The sequence below is a fragment of the Manacus vitellinus genome, unplaced genomic scaffold (assembly GCF_001715985.3).
Source record: "Manacus vitellinus isolate BGI_N305 unplaced genomic scaffold, ASM171598v3 scaffold_0_pilon, whole genome shotgun sequence".
NCBI lineage: Eukaryota > Metazoa > Chordata > Aves > Passeriformes > Pipridae > Manacus > Manacus vitellinus.
In genome coordinates this window covers 34669195-34682321 of record NW_021938789.1, presented here as the reverse complement: position 1 = coordinate 34682321, position 13127 = coordinate 34669195, and the positions used below count along the sequence as shown (strand labels likewise).

Below are 13127 nucleotides of genomic sequence, written 5' to 3'. Positions count from 1 at the left end.
CCCATTAGTTGCAAGCAATGTAAAATTTGTATCTTAGCTAATTTTCAACTACTTGAGTACTGGAAAACAGAAATGATAAAGAGAAGTAATGTATACTCAAATAGTTTATTTATGGTGTTATTTTTAAATTACTAAGGTATTACATTAATTTAAATATAAGGCATTTGATCATATGGCTGGATACAGCCTTATGTATAATTCAGTGTTGATGTTTTAACATACACAAACTACCCAGCATATATTCATATTTATCAATTTATCAGGAGCTCAACATCTTTTTTTAGCTCACTAAATTACTGAAATTAATAATTTTTTTATAATCTAATACTGTGTACCTGATAAAACAAGTATTATATTTAGTAAGAACCCTGACATCTTAACTTGGAAGTTATAAAACCTAGCACACTTCCGCATAATAAGCATACAACAGAACAAGAAATTATTACATAAGTATAAAATTACTAAAAAAAATATAGCTTTTTAAGTACCTGCATTTATACATCTTAATGCCTATGTGACAGAGAACAGCAAAAAGCACATAATATATCAAGCCCCAAACTATTTCTAAAACAGGTTGAATGTTTCAAAAGTGCTTTAAGATTTGGAGATAAAACCCAAGCATCTCATTTCTATAGATGTATTATTGCTCTTAAAAACCTTAGTTTAAAATACTCTGAGGCTGCTGTTAAAAGATACCAAAAAGATACAATTAAATATTCACACAACTAATGTAAAGCATAAATAAAAAATACACTTCTAAATGCAAGTATACTAGCTAAAGGACTGCACAATTAAGCACAGGTAGAAAAAATAACGTAAAATATAGAATCATAGAAAAACTCTGCCTCATGACACTATATGAATTGGCTATGCAATGCTAGCAAAAAAAAAAATCATGCCTCCAACTGAGGGATAAATAAGTTAAAGTGTGTAACCTAAACAGTCTACCTGCAGCCCTGGCTATAGGACTAGTCTGACAATACTCTCTGCTGCTTTCACATACAGTCTGTATTCAGTCCTTTCTTACTGCACAGCTGTACATCTTGATCTCCACCCTTTTAGCTTTTCATCACATTAAAATCACAAAAATGTTAATTATGGTTTTCCAGTGAGAGAGCTTCCAATGACAGCATGTGATTCCAGCAAAGCCTTCAAACATAAAGCTATTTCCACATTTGTATTGTAGCTTGGCTGTCTGTCTAATTCATGAAAACAAATAAGACTACTTCCCATATAAATATGTCAGGCAGAAAAATAACTACTTTAAAATGAAGCTGAGGATAAGACTTAGATCAGACTCTGGGAGTTAAAGCAGAAAGCTCAATTCCTAGCAAAGTGCCTAGATATCGCAGAGGGTCTGCATAAATTATGGCCAAATTCTGTCCCATACCAAAATAAAGATTTGACTTTCAGATAAGTGTACCACACAATGCCAAAGAATCTAAACCACTGTAAAGGATATACAATGCTGAAGCATCCCAAAATCAGGTTATGTGAGGCACATCAATTACTTTTGAAACACATATGATCATTCTGCACTGCTGAATTTACAGAAAAAACAAGGCAGGATCAGTCTTTTAGTGACCATGGAAGACCAGTCTTCAAATAGAATTAATAATCTTTGAGTTTATAAACTCTGCTTATGCAAACTCTACTGCCAAGTACCTAAAGAACTAACCTGGGTACAAAAATATGAATTTAACATCTTTCTTCATCTATTCAGAGAAACCTTTACAAGAAGTGATATTCAAGGACAAACTACTCCTCCAAAGTTTCTGCCCTGCTTGCAAGAACCTTTCTGCCTAAGCATCCTCAAAACTCAAAAAATCTGGCCTAAATTTTAATCCAAAACCATCCTCCAAACACATTCAGCACTTTCATACTAAAAAAAAAAAAAAATTAAAAAAAAATCTTTTTTCATTTCTATACTAAAGTCAGCAATTTTTATTTACACTGAACTTCCAAGCTCCTTCCTCAAATTCCTCAATCACAAAGTCATCAGCCCAAGAAAAGCTGCTTCTTTTATCCCTTGCAAACAATAGTGCAAGTGACATAACAGTAACCTCTATGAAGCTGAAAGTCAAACGCACACATGCCTAGGTGAGAATCCTGGGGGAGCACTCTGACTACTCATCCTGATGTCCTTGCCTCTCATTCCTGAAGTGACTACACACAGCACCAAGACTGCATTAAACAGTGGGATCTGCCAAAATGGAACAGTTATTGCCACCTTCTCCTCCTCCATTCAACTAGTTTTTCACCACCTGTGAATGTGTTGACAAATTTCCTCCTGCTCTGGTTATTTGGAATCCATTGCAGGGAAACCTGAAATTAGGAGTAGCACTCTGCTTGAAATGCTTTTGAAGGTATTTCACATTATTTAGCCTTCTCACAAGAACAAATTTTTTTAAAGCATTGAGATGAATTTTTTTAATTGTGACTGTCAAAGGGGTAGAGGAAATAATTTTGGAGATAGTATCAGTAAGTGACAATGATTTTTTCCTTTGTAAAATTCACACAGCCTCAAAATTGTACAGAAACAGCAAACACATGCTAGGCCTCTCGGACTCTTGCAATTTTTTAATATGGTCTATGAAAGAGGCATAAAGGGCACTCTTTCTAAACCCATATAAAATTTGATAATGTATTTCAATATGCATCTCAGTAAGAGCCCAGAGATTTCATTAATAGTAACAAGCAGTAGATCTTTACACAATTCAGTAATTAAACATTGAAACTCTGCCAGAGAAATTAGTCAATGTTAAAAGTTAATGTTCAATGGATATTGAAAGAAATGCAAATGGTGAAATTAATGAAATAAAACACTTTTATCATGTGCTGTTAAATATCCCTTCTTTAGTTTGGGGGAGCATGTCACAGAAATATTTTTATTCTTCTACCAGCATCATTTGCTTTTGAAGGAGACATGGACATTTTTAGGTTCACCTTTTTTAGGTGAAGATAGATGTGAAGCTCTTACATTTGAATTTCATTATTGCTTTCTCATTGTTCAACACTGACAAAACAGAAAAACAATTCCAATAGCAGCACAATTTTTTCACTTTTAGGAGCAGAGTGAATAATACTAACTTCTGTCATATTGTAGCATCCTTTAACTATACCAAAAGTATAGTGTATGCCTCATATAAAGGTATTATGCTTACAGCTATAGCAAGAAGTAAACTTAATTAGAATTACAAACATATTTGCATGCTACTTAATATTAATATTTTACACTCTTAAGTGCTTATTTAAAAGTTGTATCCACTACTCAGTATAGCAACAAGCAAATTCAAGTAACTGCTGTGTGTCAAAAAATTGAGTGATGAATAGTGGAATTTCATGATTTGCATTTTCAAAACAATGCACCTGAAAAAGATAAACTAAAAACCACACAAGAATAACATCTACTAGAAAAAAAAAAAAAGAAACAAAGAAATCTTGACAAGAGAAGAGCAACTTATTTTGCCAACTTACATTTTTGCACCCTGTGGATCTCTAAAATACTGATTAGGCCCAGGTTGGCTTATCTTACAAGATCTGACAAGATCACAACTCACGGCAGTATGAAAAGTTAATTTTCTTTGTTAATGTGTTCATTGCTACTGCAAGGGGTGAGATAAATGAAATAGGGAAAAGGAATTAAAAAAAAAAAGGTACTCCAAGTCCAAGTATATTTAGCTTTTCTCCCCCCTCAATTCACATGTGTTTTAGAGACACACTTTCACCAAATCTTGGCTAAGGAATATTGTTATGAACATGCTTACTTACCCTATCCATTGGAAAAGATGCTTTTCTATATCACTAAAATGGTTAGATTTCTCTTCTTAACTCACCAAGCATTAACTAGTATGACTACCATCTCACAACCAAGATGAAGGTAAGAAAGAGTTGAGTGCACCATAAAAATCAGCCACGAAACTTTAATCACTGAACCTTCTACAAGTGTTTTTTATGCATACTGGTTTTGCCCAAACCTATTCTAATCTGAATGTTAGATAAGATTTTGCAAATCAGAACAAAAATTTTTCTAATGTGTAGTATTTAAGCTTTAATTACAAATAAGATTCATTGAAAAATGTATTCATCTTAAAAACAGCACATCTGTGAGTTGAAGTACATTGAAAATTTATGCATGGTTGGAGAGGTGAAAGGTTAAAGAGTATAAAACTGTTTTTAAAATCTTCCCCTCTTCCTCCCCCTCTCCCCCAAGACATCAATGCTGTCCATTTCTGAGGTTCTGAAATTTGAAAGACCAAATCCTGCAAAAACTTCCTCCTAACTGAAAAGACCTTTAGGTCTGGGGAAGAAAGATTTGCACACCTGAGAATGTATTACATGATGGGACATGGAAGAAAACAGTAAGGACAATGTAACATATATATTCTGAATGTGATTTTCAAGCTCAAAATGTACTGAAAGGTTTTAATTTTTACTATTTAAAACAAGAACCTAGAAAAAATCTGAAAACTTATACCTATACATCAATTAAATTTTTCAAAAAACTTTTTTTAAGCAAAGAAACTCAACAATTACTGGACTTTTATTAAAAAACAAATTTATTTTTTCCACAGCAAAGTAAAATTCATTTTTAGTTCAGTTTAGTGAGCCTTACACAATATAAGAATACATGTTTCCAAGAAAACAGCAGTTGCATGAATGTCAAAAACAGCTTCATGGTTGTGAATGTTTCATCACAGCAATCTCTTGAGAGCATAGGTTTTACTGAGGATTATAAAGCAGTTTCAACTACACTGCTTCCATTAATATAACTGTCTCAGGCCATCCAAATCCTGAGGCAGTGGCTGGAAGGCTATTAGAGAAAACTAATAACCTTTCTTGAGCAGACATGTTATTCACAGACATCCTTCTGAATCTATTTTTTTTGTATTGTCTTGAAGATTACCTACAGATCAAATACATTGGAATACATTTGGTTTTCACTCTCAGCTTTCTAAACAATGTATTTAAAAAGCCATAATTTCTTAGTCTTGGGTCTTGGACTTCATTTAGCATTAGGGTTGAAGGGCAAAGTAGTGAATATGTAATTGTCCTGGGTTTCAGTTTCACACTGCTGACTCCCTTGCACACCCCATGGATGGAAAAAAAAATATGTAAAATGTCTTTTCTCTCCTCATTCTTTATCATGGCACAGGAAACTTAATTCTTGTGGTTGATATGGAAATATTTGTCCTTTCCCAAAGTATATATAAATTTTATATTATTGAAATAATAATGCTAATCATGTGAAAAATAATATGAATATTAATATTATTATTAATAATAGTAAAAATCATCATCATCATCATCATCATCTTGTCCTTGAAGCAGCTTCAGATGGCTAATGGAATAATGTAAACACTCAGCTAATAAATGAAGTGGTTACATTTCTTGGTGGTTGCAATCAGTCCAAGACAATTGAATGGTTTATGAAATGTTTCTTCATAACTAAAACAAAAACTGCAAAACTTTACATTACTCCTTTGTATCACAAGGATTCTCAGTTTTCTTATCTCATGTTTTTTATTTATAAAACTTATCTTCTGCCTAGAATCTGTAATCAGACAGAAAAAGCAGAAAAATACATCATGAAGCATGGCATCGGAGATTTCATAGTTTACAGACCTCATTACAAGGAGATTCAAAGCACTCGTAGTGATTTTTTTTTTTAATTAAAGTACATTCTGAACCCCAAAATACATTTTTAATGCAGACATTTTGTAAGTCACTTCTGAATGCACGGATACATAGATATGCACAAACATATCCTCCCATTCTGAGTGGCCTTTATGCAGTTAATTGCCTCCCAAAAATAAATACATAAATAACCAAACCATGTTGAATTCTCTCATGTACAAAACTAAATTGCTTTCAATTAGTTTTTTTATCTGCAAGAAACCAATTGTTTTACTAACCACTCTGAATTCAGAATAAATATACAAAATTGCTGCACTAATTGCACATCTCATGCATCTGAGAAGCTGATAAGCAATGCATTTTCCATGGCAGGCACAGACTGACCAAAGCATTAACTCATGCTACTGTAATCCACATTGTTTAAAAAGTATCTCTTTGCAAATGGTTCTTCAAATGCTAAAAACTAAGTTGAAAAATATAAAAAACAACCTACCTACACCTAACCTCTATCATATTAATAAATTCTGAAGAAATTGTGAGTGACAGACAAGATCTTTATGCCAGTTTAAATTCAGGGCAGTGTATTCATGACTTTATGCAGAAAGAGCCATGCACCAGTCTCTCCTGCAGCCCTATACAACTTGCAACCACAATATTTTCCACACTACAGTGACAGAAAGGACACTGTGGAGCAGAAACATGATGCTGCAGTGGTTTAAGAATGCAGTGATTCACCTTGTTTCCTCTTTCTAAAAAAAACCTACCAATAACGTCTGAACAAGAGATAGAAGATAATAATGTAAGTAGTTACTTATGTCACAAAAGCGGATTTTTTAAATAATGCTGAGTATCTTTCATATCTGAACTCACTAAGAAAACTCATGTAAAAAGGTATTTTTTTTTCTTAAGAAGAACAGACCATACTTTCAAGATGGTACTGGAGTTTGCATTTCTTGATTACACCCTATGTATGGACATGGAATACATGAAAGCTTTTTGTACAAAAATCTTTTAGGTGACTTGTAGCATTAAAGCCAAATTTTACTGTTACACCTCACAGAATTCTTTGTCTTTTAATCACTTCTTTGGAGCCATGGAAAAAAGGTTTTCTAAAAACCACATTTATATTAATCATGTTATACTGTATATTCTCTGTGTCTATGTTGAGAAAGAAAATATGATCAACATTCAAGATCAAGCAGGAAAAATTAAAGTTCCAGTGATTAAAATACTGAAATCAGAAGCTAGATGACTATTTGTGGTTCCTGTCAATGATGGTGCATGTAAAAACTAATTTTTTTGTTTCCTTAGAACCAAATCTTCAAAACCAGCAGATTAATGATGGATGCTCCAATTTTTTTTACATTGTATCTTAAACATACTTGCATGCTAAAAGGGTAGGCACCCACAGAATACCACAAACAACGCACTCAGTTGGAAGACTCAACACAGTGAATGCTCAGCTAATTGATACTGCTTAATACATAAGCCAAGGTGAACTGTGGATATGGTGTGATAAAGCATTTGGAAACAAATAAAATTTCTTCTGGAGAACAAGTAAACTCATAGTTGTAAAAGATACTTATCAATGTGGAGTTGACATCTGTATTTATATAGAATTCACTTTTCATCCTATTTTTCCTCCATTATCTTCCTCATTTTATTTTCATTCTCCTTTACAGAACAAAAAAAAAAGTTCAGCCTAAATCACCCTCTCATTGTTTCAAAAAATTCCAGTGTAAGACCTTGATTTCAGTAACCACAGATAATTTGATGCTATCTAAATTAGATCTTGCACCTAAAATCACACTTTAATAAATCATCAACTCAGAGATGCATCGCTTCAGATATTCTAAACTTATACTTTCTATTGGTGCCTCTAAAAGTCAGTCCATTTTTATCGAAATCCCAAAACAATGATTTAAAATCAAATTTTACATTTACACTTTCGGAAAACACCTCTTTTGACTACAGACCAGAATTTTCAGATAGGCAGCATCATTAGACATTTAAAGTACTGGGAGATTAGCACTTCTTTAAAATGACATAACTATCTTGAATTGGCTATCCACAAGATCAGATCCTCAGGATTTTATAACCTCAGTTTTAAATAAAATGGCCTGAACCCACAACAGCAACAAAGCTGAAGGGAAATTATACTTAGTCTGTATAAAATACTCAATCCATTTCATACTACTGTATTTCTACATGCATAATGATTGATATTTTGATAATTTAGTAATTATCTATGCAATTATAAAATAATTTAAATTTATTAATAGAATTGCTCATTTTTCTGCATTTTGTTTTTATCAGCTGTTATTAACATTTCATGAACATTAATATTTATAGAATACAAAGATTACACTAAGCAATTAGCACATGCTGAAATAATATTATCCAGAGAAAACAAACATCAAACATGATTGAATAAATGCAAGTTTCCATAACATAAAAATTAATTCAATTATTTCAGCATCAGGAACTACTGTAGTCTAAATTAGTGTCACTTACTAAGAAGAGTATATGCCTAAATCTGAATAGGTAAAATTATATTTCTTCACTAAACATGAAGTCTGAGTCTACAGTTTTCATGTACCACACTCCAGTTTATCAACATAGTACCTTGGGAGCCCTCAGAAGCATCTCTACTGCCACTGTGGTCTTCATCTACAGTGAGTTTGTCATTAGATGGACCAACATCAACATGCTTCCTGTTCAATCATCTTGTTACTGTAAATTTCACTGCACATGAATTTACTCTGCCTACCTTCAAACTTACACTAGTCAGAGTCTGCACTCAACAGCTACTCTATGAAATACAAGGAGCAGCTATTTCAGGTTTGGAGATTTTTCTACTGTTTGCTTGTTTTGAGGGGGTTCTTTGTCTAGGGAAAACACAAGTTCAAATTAATAGCCTTTTCAGTAAATGAGCTTTTTTTCCAATCACTTTTCTTCCAAAATACACCTTTCCCCTCATTTAGGTGTTTCCCTTATATATTTCTTCCAATGGTTGTACTGAAAACACCAACTGTGGACTGATTGACAAAAAAGATTGCCCCCAATAGACTCTTGTCTGGGACTCCAAACACTGTGAGGAGCCAAATTATACCCAGGAAGAGTAAAATGGGATTGCATGGAATGAATCCAATCTTCTACATCTTTCAATTTATTTTTTTACCCTTGGTATTTGTTCCTTCACATTTTTGATCCTTTTTTAATATTTTAAACATAGGAAGGAAAGGGAAGCAAAATTGCTATAAGCTACCTGATTAATTTATGTGGAAGGAATACAAGTTCTTAGAAAAATGACATAATCATTTTAAATTCAAATATTTTATAGCCAACTACATTTTCAAGTAAGAATTTTTAACATGGTTTTTTCATACACATTTTAGAAACCTAATCTTTAAACAAACAAAACCAAAGCCTTCCCAGAACTGCTTTTAGTATCTTAGTAAATATTAGAGAAGAATAGCCCAAACAGACAGAAACATTAGTTGTTTGGGGAAACTTTTAATTTTGGCACTGTTAGGTTTATGGCTGGACTCAATGAGCTTATAGGTCTTTTCCAACTCAAATGATTCTATGATTCTAAATGAAAAAAAAAATCAAACGTGTAGGATGAAAATCTCTCTCTCACAGCAGAAAAAAAGGTGCAGTATTCTAATTTAGTAATAAAACTCAAAATACATTTATTATCACATTTACATACTGATAGAATGAGGCATTTATAGCCTGAAAAACAAAAGTGTAGACTACACACATGAGCATTCCCCACTGCAACTTAGAACATGTTTCTTGTGTTACAATAAATACCATATTAAAGCTAAGAATAACAAATACCTCCCAAAATTTAATTGGATCATTTCTGCATAAGTAGAAAATAAAGGGAAAACAAGACCTCCTCTTCGTAATATCAATACATCTGTGAAGTCAATTTTAGTTTACTTTTCATCTTTTTCTGTCAGATCATGATTATACTGCACATCATAAAATTTTGTTTCTCCAAAACAACAGAAAAGAGAAAAAGTCACATGAAAAAAATCACTATTTTTCTCTCCATCCATCATGAAAAGAACTAGTGTTTAACTTTTGGATATAAAAATGCTAAAAGTATTTGGTGCCTCTCCTCTTAATATAAGGTGGGCCAAACCTAAGATCTATATACAATACCTTATAAAAAAACAATACCTCAGTTATAGAAATTGCAACCTATGTGGTTAAGAAGTAAATAGGGTCAATGCATATTGAAAAAGAGAAAAAAATTGAAATATGAGACACAGAAATAGCAAACAGATGCTTTATCAAAAAAAAAACAGATTTTCACAAAGGATGAAATACAAACACTTCTATTTAAACAATGCTTAATCATTAGACAAATCATAGTTAACTGATCTGGTACAGAAGTTGCACCATTCGTGCCATTGATTTTTTCAAAAGAATTAGCAGGGTAAGAAAATCTAGGACATATTTCCTTTAGAAATAGGAAAGAACCCTACATGCACAAAAAAATCAGAGATGGAAAAAAAGCTAATACAAATATCGTGGGCAAATGTTTCCATTTCACATTTCAAGGATCACAGATGTGGGATTCCTGTAACCCTAAACACAAAATCACATAGCAGCCTAGGACATGTTATTGGCAAGAGTATGCTCTTTACCTTAAGTATAAATTCCCCCTTCCTAATCTCGTTCTATTACTCCCATCTCATACTTTATGAAAGGTCAAGGGGGAGGGAATATAAGATTAACCACAGATGTAATTAGCCTAACAAGGTCAGATGCAGTTTTCTTTCTCTGTAAACAGAGTCAAGAGAAGTCATATGGTCAGTATCCACATATGGCCATCCTTGACCACATAGCCATTTTAATTAAATTGACAGGACTGGCATTTCCAAGACTGAGATTTGAACTAACACCTCTGAGCTTGCAGCAGGGTACCTGGTTCAAGCTGTTATCTCCTGTGGAACAAACACTAAACTGCAGCCTATCTGTTGATTCATTTCGAGAAAGCAATTAGGTCTTCTGCCATACTTTATCCTCCTCCCTTGTATTAATTATTCAGAGTTTTTTAATCCTTCCACTATCAACCAGGATAGGTCTAACAGCTTTATCTCTACAGGATTTAAGCACCTTACAGTTTTAAGTGAAATTTCATCCTGAGTGTTCATTAGTTCACACTAATGAGGCTGAAATAATATAGTAGAAATGGCTTTCACAAACTTACATAGAAGTTACATAAAACACAAGTCAGTGCTTTAACCTACATGATGATTCTTTTTCTGCTTCAGTTCAGCACTCTAGCACTTTCTGTTCCTTGTTTAAAGGAGACACCACAATTCCAGTTGCAATGGCAAGTATTCAGTGACACTGCCAACTGGAAAACAGAGAGACAACATTAGATTTCAGAATCTTCCCACCGAGTATTTTTGGAAGAATCCATTTATAAAGGTTATCTTTTACTTGAAGGTCTGAATTCTCCCCAGACCTTCTCCTACCTCAGTCCTCCAACAAAATCTCATAAAAAGGGAAACTCATACATGCTGTAGATTGCAAGAGGCCCTACTTAATCTTTTATGCTACAGCATCTCTCTATTAGATAAGAGGAAGAACAACAGAGAACTGCAATGACGACTCAAGCTGTCTAGGTGCTCACAAGACACCCCTGATATGCTGCAGAAAAATCACCCCACAGCTTGGTTGGAAGATGGAGCTGAACGTGGGCAGAAGTGGCTCCACAACACTTTGATGTAGCATTGCACTGGAAGAACAGCCAGCTGCAGAAGTGTGGTGCACTGTGTAGCCTCCTGTGACACAAAACCAACACCAAAGCCTTCTTACTGCTGGGGAGACTTTTAGTGAGGATAGAAAACAAGAAGAATACATTAGGAAAGCATCTAGGGAGACATACAGCTCCGTGTAACTTTACTATTTTCTTCCTCTTCCAGCCCTGTCTGTAGCAAGACTTGTGTGCTAACATGAATGCATGAAATGGCCTGTGCGCATGTACAACTCTATTTTCCTGTAAAGTATAAATTTTGGATTATATTTTGCAGTAATAATTACTTTGCAAACCATTTCACAGTGAGGATGAATCATGTGGCAGAAACTGCACAAACTTATATGATTAGTACAATTTAAACTAGCAAGGTTGAAATATATATATATATATATATACACTGCACAAACTTACATGCACATACTTCCCCCTGAGCATGCAAATGATACTAGTATACACTATTCAAACAAATTGTGCATACATATTTCTGCTTACAGAACTGAGTTACACAAACTGTAGCAGTCAGCACAGTAAAGATCTTAAACTGTTTTGGGGTCTTGTAATTCAAGTATTAGACAGCAAAATACTTTACAAAAATTAGGAATCCTCAGGAATGGGAATAAGTAAACTTGCAATTCAACTTAAACATTTAGTATTACCTTGAGACTTTAAATAAGATAAAGTTGCATTATCATCTTCTACGACTACCTTTTTTTTTCTTTTCTTTTTTTTTTTTTAACATGATGGGCTTTCAAAGCTCTCCTTGCTGGTATTACTTTGGCAATAAATGAAAGAGCAGAGACATTTCTTTGATGCTTCCTATCTTGACTTCCCCACTATAGTGAAGGTGTTCAGTTAATGATGGAACTGAAGGTTTCACTGAGTCAGAATGAGAATAACCCATTTCACCTTATAAAAAACTTAGGTTAATTACTTGGCCCTGTCTGATTTTCTCATTTTCTAGAACTCACTTCCCAGACAGAAAACAGGTGATCCGCCAATCTCCTCTTTGTTTCAGTATCTATAACCCAGCATCATACAACCTGGAGTTTTACACACTTTAAACTAAATCTAAGGTTTTATGAATGTATCAAAAATTGCTAGAAAAATAATTTCTTGCACTTTCAGTCAAAACTCATGTGAACAAGTCTAATGTATTCAGACATAAGTCTCCTCTCCAAAACTAAAAAAAAAAAAATAAAAATTCTACACTGAAATGACACTTTTTCCTAAGTGAAACAGACTAATGAGACAGCTCTAACTATACAGAAAAAAACAAATTAATAGATTTGAAAGAGTCTTGAGAACACATGTTGCTATGAGAAACAAGATGCATGAAATATTCCGAGGAAAGAATAAAAGATTGAATACAACCTATTCAAACAGTAACACAGATATTTAACAAATATTTTATGCTGATATCCTCTTATAGTAATTTTATCTACAGAAAATAATTTCTTGCAAATTTCACTGATAGCAAATGCAGATATCTAACACCTAGAAAACATAAATATAATTTTAGCTATAGAGCTAAGTAAAACATTACAATATAATATGATCAACAAAAACAATAACAGTTTTTGTTATAACAATAACAATAGTAATAACAACAATAATAAAAACTTATTGTCTTACTGATGCCAGCATTCAGGTAACCTTTATTTTTTCTCTCCAATATTTATTTTTGTGTCTACAAATGCAAAGTTAT

General features: G+C 33.2%; 1 protein-coding gene across 2 annotated transcripts in view; it reads right to left on the bottom strand.

Annotated features, from left to right (window-relative positions):
* The window catches only part of MARCHF1 (membrane associated ring-CH-type finger 1), a 149746-nt gene that overhangs the window by 70096 nt on the left and 66523 nt on the right, over positions 1-13127 (bottom strand). The window lies entirely within an intron of this gene.